Source organism: Geospiza fortis, unplaced genomic scaffold (assembly GCF_000277835.1).
Source record: "Geospiza fortis unplaced genomic scaffold, GeoFor_1.0 scaffold11, whole genome shotgun sequence".
Lineage (NCBI taxonomy): Eukaryota > Metazoa > Chordata > Aves > Passeriformes > Thraupidae > Geospiza > Geospiza fortis.
This window is the reverse complement of record NW_005054304.1, coordinates 14,613,089-14,625,356: the sequence shown is the minus strand read 5'-3', so window position 1 is coordinate 14,625,356 and position 12,268 is coordinate 14,613,089. Positions and strand designations below refer to the sequence as shown.

The following is a 12,268-nucleotide window of genomic DNA, read 5'->3' as shown; positions in this document are numbered from 1 at the left end:
GCAATTTTCTTCCCCTCCCCTGTGATATGTTTGTAGAAAGGTTTTTAATCTGGTATGTCCTGGACTGTGGACTATTTCTGGGTTATCACTGGCTGTTTGAAATGATAGAGGAAAGAGCTCCTTATGTGATGTTTGGTTTTTTATTTTTGGTGACATGCTGACCTCCAATTTGGTTGCATTCAGTCTTGTATAAAAAACACACATTACAATGCAAGCAGAAGCTGAAGAAAATAATGTAGGTGATTTTAATAGCTTTATGCAAAGAATCCTACTATTTCACAAAGAAAATACAAAAATGGTGGTCTGGGATATCATAAACAAGTTCTGGTAGAGCTCTCAGGGTGCCAATAAGTTTGCAAACTCAAGGTTAAGTGATTGCATTTTATAACATGCATATTTCTTTGTGGTATTTGTATTTAGCCAGTGGAATTTCCCACAACAACTACCAGGTTTTAAATTAGGCTTTCAAATAGAGGGAGTTTTAAATAAGGACAACAAAGTTATGCATAGTTAAAATAGATGACAGGGAAGGATCATGAGGGATGGAAGCCTCATGGTTTAGAACTTAGGCCAAGAATTTTGAGCCAACTGCTATTCATTACAAACTTTCTTGCTCCTTTCTCAGAGGCATCAAGTCCAGATCACTGTTGGCAACCCGAAGAATCAAAGTTGTGATTCACTACTGCAAATCCCAGGCACCCTCCTTCAACTGAGGTCTGCAATGGGCGACTTTCTAAAATTAACTTTTATTCAGTTACATTTTGCAACTATGCAAAGGCTGTAGAATTGCCAGGCTCCTGGTTATTATGGGGCTTGTCTATCTAAAATTACTTTTCATCTTCAACTCTAGATTCTTTCAAGAATTGATGCCCATTTTTGTACCCATTTTGCAGTGCTACAGTTCCTGAGCTATAAGGCATATATTTTGCTATGGTTCAATATAATCTTGGATGATGACATGTTGGGCTGATGATAACTCCTGGTGTATTTTATTGGCATTGCTCTCTTAAACAAAATCACATTGGATACAGACTATAGAGTTGTCTGAGAGGTCAGCAGTTATAGTAGGTGTGTATAATTTTGCACACATTTAGCTAATTTTGTAGAAAGAGCTAATATTTGGCACCCAAGAAGGTTGTTTTTATTCATCTGGCATGCTTCCATTCAAATACCCATTTAATGTGGTCACCAACTATAGAAATAGTTGAACAGTACTGTAAATGGACATGTTTTCTTTGTTGGGATGATTGCTGACACACTGAATTCTTCTCATTAAGTAATTTGACCACAAGCATCTCTTTACTTTGGAAAATGAGGAAAAAAGCTCTAGCAAATACACTTCCTTTCAGTTTTCATATTTGCAGTGTTTATATAGGGGGATATAATTAGAATTTCAGGATAAATTGCACAAGGTATTGGAAGAAAATCAAGACTAAAATAAACCTTCAATTCCTTTTTTTTTTTGGATTTGACCATTGCACACAAACATTTGGTTATAAATAGATACCTCATCCGTGCTGGAGTAACATTTTACATTCAAAGTAGGATTCTGGAAAAGAAAATCCTTTTCAAAGTGATCTGAAGCAAACATGCAATTTGAAACCTTTGGTTAGTTTATGAATCTTTACTACAATTGGATTACATTTATATGCTCTGTAGTAAATACTAAAAAGCCCTCAGAAGTAAAATACATTCCAGTGGAATAGTCCTTACTGAGAGAACTTGCAACTGCAGTTGTTTTTGTCTCTTGATAAGTTTGCATTAGCAGGGTATTGTGTACTATTGGTATACACAGTAGCTGCTGTTCCAAGAATAAACACCACTGGCATGTACACTGCCAACCTGACAGACATAAATCAGCTAATCCATTTGATGGTAGCACTTACCTTAGCTGGAAGAAGAGGGAGCACTCAAGTTCTGAGGAGAACACAGTACCATTCTGTGTCTACCATTCTTATACAGAATTTGCTACTCTGTGTGGAGATTGCTGGAAAATACAGTTTTACACTTTTCCTTGTGAATCTAATCTTGAAGAATGTTAGTGCCTCTCTAAAGATCTGTTAACCATGAAAATGTAAGCACACACATGCACAAGATTCCTAGGAATTAATACTTATCTTCATCTACAGAGCAGAGTCAGTGCAGCGCAGAAGACAGTAAGATAAAGTTTTCAGCTGGTGTTCTCAAGCTGTACTTTTGAAGAGTAATGTTTTCTGCCTGGATGATCAAGTCCACTAGATTCATTTCTTATACAAAGCACAGCAGGTTTCTGTAAGTACTGTCTGACTCTCATTGTTGTATGTATGCACCTTCCATTTATTGAGAAAGAGTAGAAAATACCTTTATTTGGTAATTTGCTGGTTTGAGCCAAGAAAATCAAAGCTGAATTTGACACCCATGAAACCAAATAGGAAGAAATTACTCAAAGCAGTAAATGCTAGGAGGTGCTAGTTAAATTCTAATCAATACTCCAGATCTTGCTCTCCTGTCACTGTGTGAGTGAGAAACTCAGTCAGGTTTTGAGATGTACAAGGAATCTGTAGAAATTTTTATGAGAGATATGCCTAGGGCACACTGATACAGTACTCCTTGGGGTTGCATCCACTGTACAGAGCTGCCCTAGAAGTGAGCACACCTAACTTTTCATTCATCAATGCTATTGATGTTGGGGAAATGATTCATAAACTAAATGAATTAAAAGTCCAGGACAACTAGGTTTAGCTTCAATACTTGTTTGTTTGAATCCAAAAATCGTAGTCTTCTGGGAGCCAAGAACCACAGATTAGTATCTTCAGTGTCATTTTACAGCACAAACAAACCTGACCCTTTAAGTGGACTTCTTTTGGTTTCTTCCTGACTTAACATGCTTAAAATATATTAATTTTTTCCTTAGGTCATCACTGCCTTTCCTTTCACTGAAAGTACAAACTGAGTACTATGCAAGGCTGACAGTCTGATTTTCTGATGGGCAGCTGACATTCTTTAACTGCACTTGAAGGAAAAATGATACCTCATTTAACTGGATAGTTTCCCTCTGCCTTTCAGAGCTGACAATTTTTCACTATAAAGGTACAGCTTTCATGCTATTCAGGTTATTGAAAAATATTTTAGAGCAGCTCAGGCTATGGTTCTTGGAAGAAGGTAGGCCTTTCTGTAGACACTCTCCTGTCTATTTTTTCAGCTCTTGATAGTTCCCCCACCTGACCAAGCATAGTTCTCAGTCATGGTTGGTTGATAAGGGAAGAGCAACTGGTGTCAGCTGCCTGGACTTGTGCAAAGCATTTGATATTGTCCCACACATCCTCCTTGTCTCTAAACTAGAGAGACATGGATTTGATGAATGGACCGCAGAATGGATGAGGAATTAGCTGCATGGTTGCACTCAAAGGGTTGTGGTCAATGGCTTCATGTCCAGTGCTCATGGAGAGCAGTGACAAGAGGTGTTCCTCAGGGGTTGTTCTTGGGACTGGCACTTTCTCATATTTTTGTCTGTGACATGGACAGTGGAAATTTAGTGTGCTCTGAGACAATTTGCTGAACAATACCAAGCTGAGTGGTGGGGTCCACATGCTGGAGGGATGGGATATCACCCAGAGGGACCTTGGTGGGCTTAACAGGACGTTCCATGCAAACCTCATGATATTCAGCAAGGCCAAGTGCCAGGTCTTGGACAAGCACAAATGCACGGGCTGGCTGAAGCACAAAAAAAGGCTGGGTGAAGATTAGATTAAAATCAGCCCTGAGGAGAAGCACTTGGTAATTTGGTGGATGAGAAGCTGAATGGAGCTCATCGATGTGCTCTTGCAGCCCTCTGTCCCTCCATAGAATTAGTCATTAATTCTGCCACTAAGTCTCTTACAGGTGGAATCTGTAGAGCTCTGCAGGACTGTTTTTAATTTATATTGGAACACTTTAATAAAGTCTGAAAAACAGTTTTAAAATTGTGAATAGATTTGTTGCAATGTCTTTTAGAATTCCCCTCTCCTTTAATGATATTCGTTACAACTCTTTCTGAAATTTTCTCACTTCATCTTCTGTGGAGTCTCCTCATTACTAATGGAGAAATCTTCTAGTCTTGTGCTCCCAGTCTAAGTCAGACCTGTTTTATTTCTCTGCCCTAAGAAAATTGCAATTCAGGAGAATTGCGCTTTATTTCAACAGTTCTGGCATTTGTCGGATTGCATTTTAAAGGAAACACAATACTTGTTGTCTTTTCTTGAAAAATATCCCTGAAAACACATAGAAGTCTTCAAAAATGTTATTTGTGTACTTACTGGTTTTAAATATACAGCTTCAAAATGAGCACAGCATGAAATAAAATTGAATGTTACTGCATTATTTTAGCAGAATATAAAATAATCAGTAAATGTCCACCAACCCCTGTAGATAACCCTGAAACTGCTTAATTTCCTTTCATGCTCAGCACTTAAACCCATATTAAATCTTCTGCATCCTCTCGTCTCTCACAATGTATTCTGAAGACGTGAAGTTCATGCACAACTTAGTCTCTCTAATACTACTTAATGAAAACCACAAGCAAAATCTGTACTGCTGAAAGGCAGTAAAAGGCTCCCAAGCAACTCTCTGAGTACTAATCATGATACCAGTCAAGTGCTTTATTTATCTACTGCTTAATTTATCTATTACTACTCTACTTCTATGAGATCTTGTGTTTTTTTGACTTAAAACAGATGAAAATTTTATTGCTATAAATTTCTAGTTTCACGGAGGTTTCACTGGTTCCTGATCTGTTTAATGTCTTTGTTACCAAACTGGATGATGTGGCACATGCACTTGTGGCATCAGCAAGTTTGCTGATGACCCCAAACTGAGACAGTGGCTGACATGCCAGAGGGTCTTCCAGAGAGACCTCGACAGGCTGGAGCAATGGGCTGGCAAGGGCTCTATGCAGGTCAACAAAGGCAAGTGCAAAGTTCCGCACCTGCAGAGGAACAAGCCCATGCACTGCACACTGATGGCTTTGCACAAAAGAGCCTGGGGGCCTGGTGGACACCAGGCTGAACAGGAGCCAGCAGTATGACCACTGCAAAGGCGGTATCCTGGGCTGCATTGGCAGGATTGCTGCCAGCAGGTCAAGGGAGGTGATCCTTCACCTCTACGCAACACTGGTAAGGCCATACTTGGATTGCTGGGTTTAGCCCTGGGCTCCCAAATACAAGAGATACAAAGCTACTGGAGACAAGTCCAGAAAAGGACCACCAAGTATTTAAAGGACAAGACCATTTCTCCCAGGAGTAAAGGCTGAGAGAAACAGGACTCTTTAGCCTGAAAGATGAGAAGGCTTGGGGGAATCTCATCAATGTGGAATAATACTTGAAAGGAAGGTGGTGTAAAGCAGATGGAGCCAGGTACTTGCCAATAGTGTCCAGTGACAAGACAAGAGGCTATGGACTCAAACAGGAGATTCCACCTGAACATGAAGAAACACTTTTTCACTGAGGGTGACTGAGTACTGGAATGGGCTGCCCAGAGATGTTGAGGGGTTTTCAGCCTTGGAACAATTCAAAAACTGCCTGGACACAGCCCTGGGCAATCAGCTGTAGGTGACCCTGCTTGAGGAGGGACCTTGAACCAGGTGACCAATAGAGGTCCCTTTCAGTCTCAAATATTCTTTCAGAGCTTGCAGTTTAATATAAAGTTGAACAGAGAATCTGGGTCAACAAAATCAAAACTAAATGAAAACTCTTCCTCAGAGCATCTGCACTAGGTTCTCTTGCCTCCTATTTCCCCTTGGAAATATACTAGGAATTTTCTGTATGTCAAAACAAGACTGAAATCAAATAAAAAATTCCATTAGACACAGCCATTTTCCCTTGAGAATAGCAATTTAAACTCATTTATATAAGCAGTTCTAGGTCAATTTATTAGTAACTAGTACCAGAGGATACATGTCATTACACAACTATAGCTGAGCTTAGGCAAGCAAGGATACAGCACCTGAAACCAAATGAAACCTAGTTTTCCCTCAGGAAAGAGGGACCAAGAGTGATTTATTTATTTTCAGCTAATTTACTCCATCTTTGCTAGAATTCATGTAGAGATTCAGGTTCATTATGAGAAAAATAAAACAGCCTAAAGGACCAGGTAAAAGTAGTGCTTGATCATTTCCCTCTGGAAAGACATTTTTATAATTTATAATTTGTAATTTATATAGGAAGTCTGGGCAGCATACCCATACTTGCCCTCTCCCTCCTCCCCCAGTATGGGCAAAGAGCCCAAGGCACAGTGAGGAACAAAGTTATGAAAACTGTTTGTCAGTCTAAGCTGGTACCTTAGGCAGTTGTAAATAATTTTCTTCTGGTTCTGCATCTCCCAGTGTATTTCTTGCTGTAAGGACCATAATTCATGAGCAGGAACAATTGAATCCACGCTGCACCAAATTATTCTCTGCTTTTGTCATAAAGACAACTTTTCAGGTTGATTTATGGCTCTTCCTTATATATTAAAATTCTTATACAACCTAAGAAGTTCTAGCTTGCAGTTTTGGCTCATGAAAGAGAAAACTTAGCTGAAGTCCATAATTTTTTCAGGTAATATACAAAACTGCTGGCCTGCTTAATTCAATACAGTTCCTATTAGAATTATGTGAAAAAGAGCATGTCTTCATGCAAATCTCTTCTGTTAATGTTATCTTTTTCTTTTGTTGAAATTATAGCAGAAATTGTGCAGTTAAGTTTGGTTTCAACTCACATATTTGTGGGTTTTGATTCTTAAAAGCTTTTTATTAGTTATCCTCTCTATGACATACGTAACTCTTTTCCCGTTTTATTTTATTTATATTTTATTTAGATATGGGGAGTAATCTGGTGATTACGTTTTTCTTTTTTGGGTTGTTTTCTTTTTTAAAGAATCTGTTGTCTGCCTTTAATGTTGTTGAACAGAAGGGTTTTATGCACCTCTTGCCCATGAAAAAGACAGTGCAGTTGATCCAAAGTGTTGCTGAGTGTGTATTTTCTTGCCATATAAATAATATTTCTTGGGTAAATACCACTAAGGCTGAATGTCTTGCTTCTGCCTCAGTTTTGGTCTCTTCTCTCTGACTGCTAAATGCATGTGCATGCATCCCATGGAGACAATTGTGATTGAAGTGACAAAGTACTGATGATGTAGTATGGTGTTCTTGTGCTCCAGCACTGGCCTTCTTGAGGAAAGCAAGCAGCATCAGGCATTGGCTGCACAGTGTAGAACTGGACATGAAGTGCTGTAGCATGAGCTGAAAAACACAGGACCTGTATTGGACTCAGTGTATTACTAGAACAGTAGAACCTTACAAAAATTACAGGGAAAAAAGTTAGGCAAAGTAGACTGACTCCCTAATGAATGGGGTAATGTTAAATTTGGGGGATAATCATTCTGATGCCCTGTGCAAAATATGTTTGGTATCAAAATTGGTAATGTGGAGAGCTAGAAATCTTTTTAAATTATATATGCACATTTCATACATATGAAATTTTGCAGAGTTTTGAAAGGCAAATTATTATTTATTTACAGGGGAAGATAACTTCTTTGCACTGTAATGAAATGCAGTAAACTTCAGCACAAATACTACTCATAGTGTTTAAAGAGGGATCAAGTATATGTGGAAAAAACTTACTGGAAAAAAGCAAATTAATTTGGAAGACTTCATGCAGAAAAAGCATATGGAAGCTTTTGAACTAGTATCCAAAGCACAGGGTTTATCTGCATAGAAGGTAATTGGATACTACAGTGTCTGACAGGTTGAATGATTTTCCATACCCTTTCAAGAAGGTTTACTAAGAGAGAGCTGGAGTATAAGAGTGATTTAGCTGATTGAATTGCTGTATTTCCTTGATACCTTATAGTTTTCTTATTAGCATGGGAGTCATAGAGATTTTTACGTGCCATGTGACGGAGATAATATTTACTTAATAAATTTTACTTTTAAATACATCATAGAATTGCATAGCCTCAGAGGAAAAGTAGTGACATTGAAAGTCTCATAGGAAATTTGGACTTGGATTCTTTCCTTCTGTTCCATTTTGTAAGAACTATGCTTGTTACATTAACAGCACAAATGCAGACTGTGACCCTGCTGGCCATTAACTGCAAATCAAGTGGTTTTTACACAAGTTGTGGTGTGATTTAGTGACTTGGGATAATGTGGGATTTGTGGTCAACTTTCTCAGCCTCAACAAGAGTGAAATACCTAGAAAAGAGGAAGGATGGATTTGTGGTTTAAGTATGAAATTGAAAAACAGGAGATCTGTTCCTGATTTGATGACAGGTTATTTGATTTGTGGAAAAGTAATTTTTCTGTTCCTTAATTTCTTCTTATGTAAGTGGCAGTGTTATTGACTGATTCTGCTGAATAGAGGACTTGATTTATTAACATTCATAATGTGCTTTAAGACAAGGAGGAAGTCAATATTAGGAAAGTAGACTTGAAAGAACATATTTAATACCTTCCTCAAAGAAAAGTTAGTTGGCAGTAGAATACCCTGAAGGCAAAATTTTCTATTGGTGTGTTTATGTCCAATTCATAGGTATGTGTAACAATGAAGATAAATGTTAAATTTCTTTCTGTGTGATTTCTGTCATATCTACCATATTCTATCATCTACCATATTTACCAATATCTGCCAGCCTAAAATATCTGCCACTTGTATCTTTACAGCTCTTTTTTTTTTTTTTTTTTAATATTGCCTGTCCAGATGATGCCAGGGAGTATTCTGGAAACTGTTTCTGTTCTGTTAGTTTTCCCCCTTGGGAATGGTTATAGCAACAAAGAACATAAAAAAAAAAAAAAAAAAGGAGTTCATCCTGCAGCAGAAGTTTGGAACACTGAGACTGCTGGGCACAGCCTGCCCCAGGTGAAGTAAAAGTCAGTAGTGTTGTTAGAGAGGAGCAGGTCCCAAGCACACAAGGTTCATTTCACTAGACAAAACTGCAAATAAGCTTGTCTTCCTTAGAACTGGGTTTCCTGTTGTTTATACGTGTTTTTAGTTCATGTTCCTTGTGCCACCAGTTACATATATGGCTCATGACAGTGATTCTTGATTCTTTAATGGAGTATATACTGGACATATACTGTGCACTGTACTGTTGTGGATTTTTGAAACATCACTACTGTCCTGAGCAGTGCACTGAACATGTTCCCCCATGTGTAGTTAAACTGCAGTGTGCCAGATGCCACTCTTTCACACTTTCTGTCCCAGAAGGAGCAGTTGCCCTCACCATCTTTACCCTCCATGCAGCAGAATTAGCAAGCCCCTCTCTCAAAGCATTTCTTAATTCTCTTCTGCCTTATCACCAGGATTCAGATTTGCATGCAGTCAGATGTGCCTTCATCACTTATGGTGCAGAATACAGCAATAGAATATGTACCTGGGACTTGATTCCCTCAGAAATTATAGATCATTCAGAACCAATGGGCTTGATAATGGCATGGTCAGATGCAAGTTTTTTCAGCTGCAAGTATTTTCAACTCTTCCTCTGCTCTCAACACAGTGTATCTTATCAAGTTTAGAGTCTCGATTTGCATAGAATTGTCTCAATCTGAGCTCAATATACCCATGAGACTAGAAGTCTGAGATGAAGATCATGACTGATAGTGTGGCTATTTTGGCACAAGACACATAAAGATAATTATGGAGGAATGGAGAAGAGTAAAAAAAACTAGGAAGAGTCACTATACTTACATTAAATGAACACTTTTTCAGTCAAATTCACCTTCCTGTGAGATTGGACTTTTTATATAGAAGTATAGCAGCATTGCTATCCAAAATACTTATCTTTGTCTGTGTTTCTGCTTCATTGTTGCTAATTTGCAGCTAAAAACCTGACTATCATGTTATGCTTAACCAAATGTCTTACCAGTAACTTTAAAGAAACCTGCTTGGACACTTGTTCTAGTCAATCATCTGAGTGCTTGATGCACAGCTGCTGGACTTCTATTGTTAGTTAAGTCTTGCTGGACATCAGGTCAGCTGACCCCATGGCATCAGCATTTTGCCAGACTTTCATACTGCTTCATTAAACACAAGTCATAAAAGTGCTTTTTATTGTCATACTGCCAACAACTTCTCTATCTCCATCTTCTATATAGTATCTTGAGGCATACTCACACAACTTAACACACCTTTAACTCATCAAGAGATCTGATTCTTTGACAGCTCACTCAGCAATCCTTCTACTGTCATGGATATGAGAAACTGCCTTAACTGCTAGGAGAACACCACTAGTCATGATGAACCATTGCCAAAATGAATGAATTCATAAGTGAGTGGATGTTCAGTTCCACTGATGGGTATGAAAGTGTAATATGTGATCTTGCAGTGACTGGTTAACTGCTTTTTTGGGTTGATGTTCCAAAACAAATTGTAAAGGCAGCAGAAGTCAACCAAAAGCAGACAATCTTAATTAGAGTAGGCACCATGTCTGACCAGCACACTAGTATTAACATACAAGAGAGCCAAACAGGCTGCTGAGGAAGTCTTAAATACTCAGTGCAGTCTGGAGAGATTAAATGATCTTACTGCCATCTGTGAGTGAATATGCTTTAAAGGAATAGTGTGTGCTTTAAAGTTGCTGTGTACATTAAGTACCATTATGCAGCATTGCATTAAAGGAATTGATTTTATGACATGTCCCTTTGGACATGAGAGGGAAAGTGTCAGGTTGCCCTAGACCTTAATTCAGAATGACGGTCAAATGTTGTTTTTGGCACTTGTCTTGGACTTGGCAGTGGTGCAATTTGTGTACACTTTTTTTTTCCTTCAAGTTGGAAAGGAACATGCAGATGCTGTTGCCAGAAAGAAATCCTAGTGTTTATCACAAATAGGTTATATCCCCTTTTGCCCATTAAATCTTGACAGTGATTTCACTATGCATGGTCTGTTACACCACATCACACATCCAAGTGAAAGAAAACAATTATCAATCAGTCAAGAACTGGCAATCAGCTCTATAATTCAGCAAGGATCTAACACAAGACAGATGCTCTTCTATCTTTCCCAAACAGCACCGTATCACTGCAAACACTGCTTGGCTATCAGCGTCTCATGTGAATGGAGGGAACTAGGCTTGGTCCTCAGTGTAAATTTTGTATCTGAGTCCTCTGGAAGGCTTGCATGTTATCTGAGCACAGGCACAAGCACCTTGCAGAATCATTCCCTTGTAGTTTCTACAGTTTTTTTTTCTCTGTGTCTGAAAAGTTCTGGGCTGATGCTGTGGACAGAAAGTTTATCTTGGGGATTGTATGGTCACAAAAATATGAAAAAAGAGGGAAATGAGCATTGGAGGGGGTCTTCTGCTCAAATGTGAGCAGAAAGTGCTAAAATCATTCTGAGAAAAGGTGTAATTTTTGAAGGCTTACTAGCACAATTTGTACCTTGTGCAAAAAATGGCCACCTTTGCACAGTATAACTTGAATTATCTGTGAAGTGTTTTGAGGGTGGAAAATGCTCTGCACAGAACTACCAGCTGAAATCGGAAACTTTAAGTCGCAGTTGGCATACAACTGCTTTCTGAAGGGTTTGGCTTTGTGTTATAGCACAATCCAGAGAAAATCCTTGTTTTCTGCTTCTAAGCTACAGCCAGACTTGTAGGAACAGCTGATGAGCTTTAGCCTTGATGTGGGCACAATTTAAACAAACGCTGCAACCCAGTCCCAGTGCTTGACCCCATCTGTCTGTAATCAGAGAGATCTCAGAACAACTCTGACCCTAAACTGGTGACAGGCTGTTATTAGAAGTGTCCTTTGGTAAGTCCTAAAGCTGTAGTTCATAGAAACCAAACAAAAATAAGGGCTGTATTTTAACATGTTAGTGGTGAGTACAGATGCAGTCATTGCTGTCACTAGCGGTGCAAGCACATCGCATTCTGTGTGGTTAGTGTTTAAACTTGTCACTTGTTCTTCTGCACAAGGGCTGGACACCTGGTGTCACACCTGAGAGCTATTAATAGGAGTGTTTGAGACAGAAGAAACCACATACACCTTGTAAGTGTTTAAAAGAAGCTTTCTTGTTGGGAAGGTTTTGTTGGTAAAAGAAGGCCAAATCATAACCATCTTGCCTTTAGACGGGAGCTTTGTCGAGAGGAGGGCGTAACCATCTTCCTTCAGGAAGTTCGAGACACAAAAGCTCATGAGAAGGAAGCCCACCCTTCTCAGTGCCCCCAGACCGCGGTTCGTGCCTCGCTGTCCGCAGCAGCGGGGGCTCGTTGCCGCTCTCTGCCGCCCCAGGTGTCCCACGCTCGCCAGGTGCCCCTGCCAGGGGGAGGCGGCCCC

At 39.2% G+C, this 12,268-nt stretch overlaps 1 protein-coding gene across 1 annotated transcript in view; it reads left to right on the top strand.

Moving 5' to 3' along the window:
• Nucleotides 1-12,232: 12,232 nt before the first annotated feature.
• NPNT (nephronectin) overlaps nt 12,233-12,268 on the top strand; it is a 48,744-nt gene continuing 48,708 nt past the window's right edge. Inside the window, exon 1 of the mRNA XM_031066432.1 lies at nt 12,233-12,241. The gene's annotated coding sequence lies outside the window, so the exon portion shown is untranslated. The remainder of the gene's footprint in view (nt 12,242-12,268) is intronic.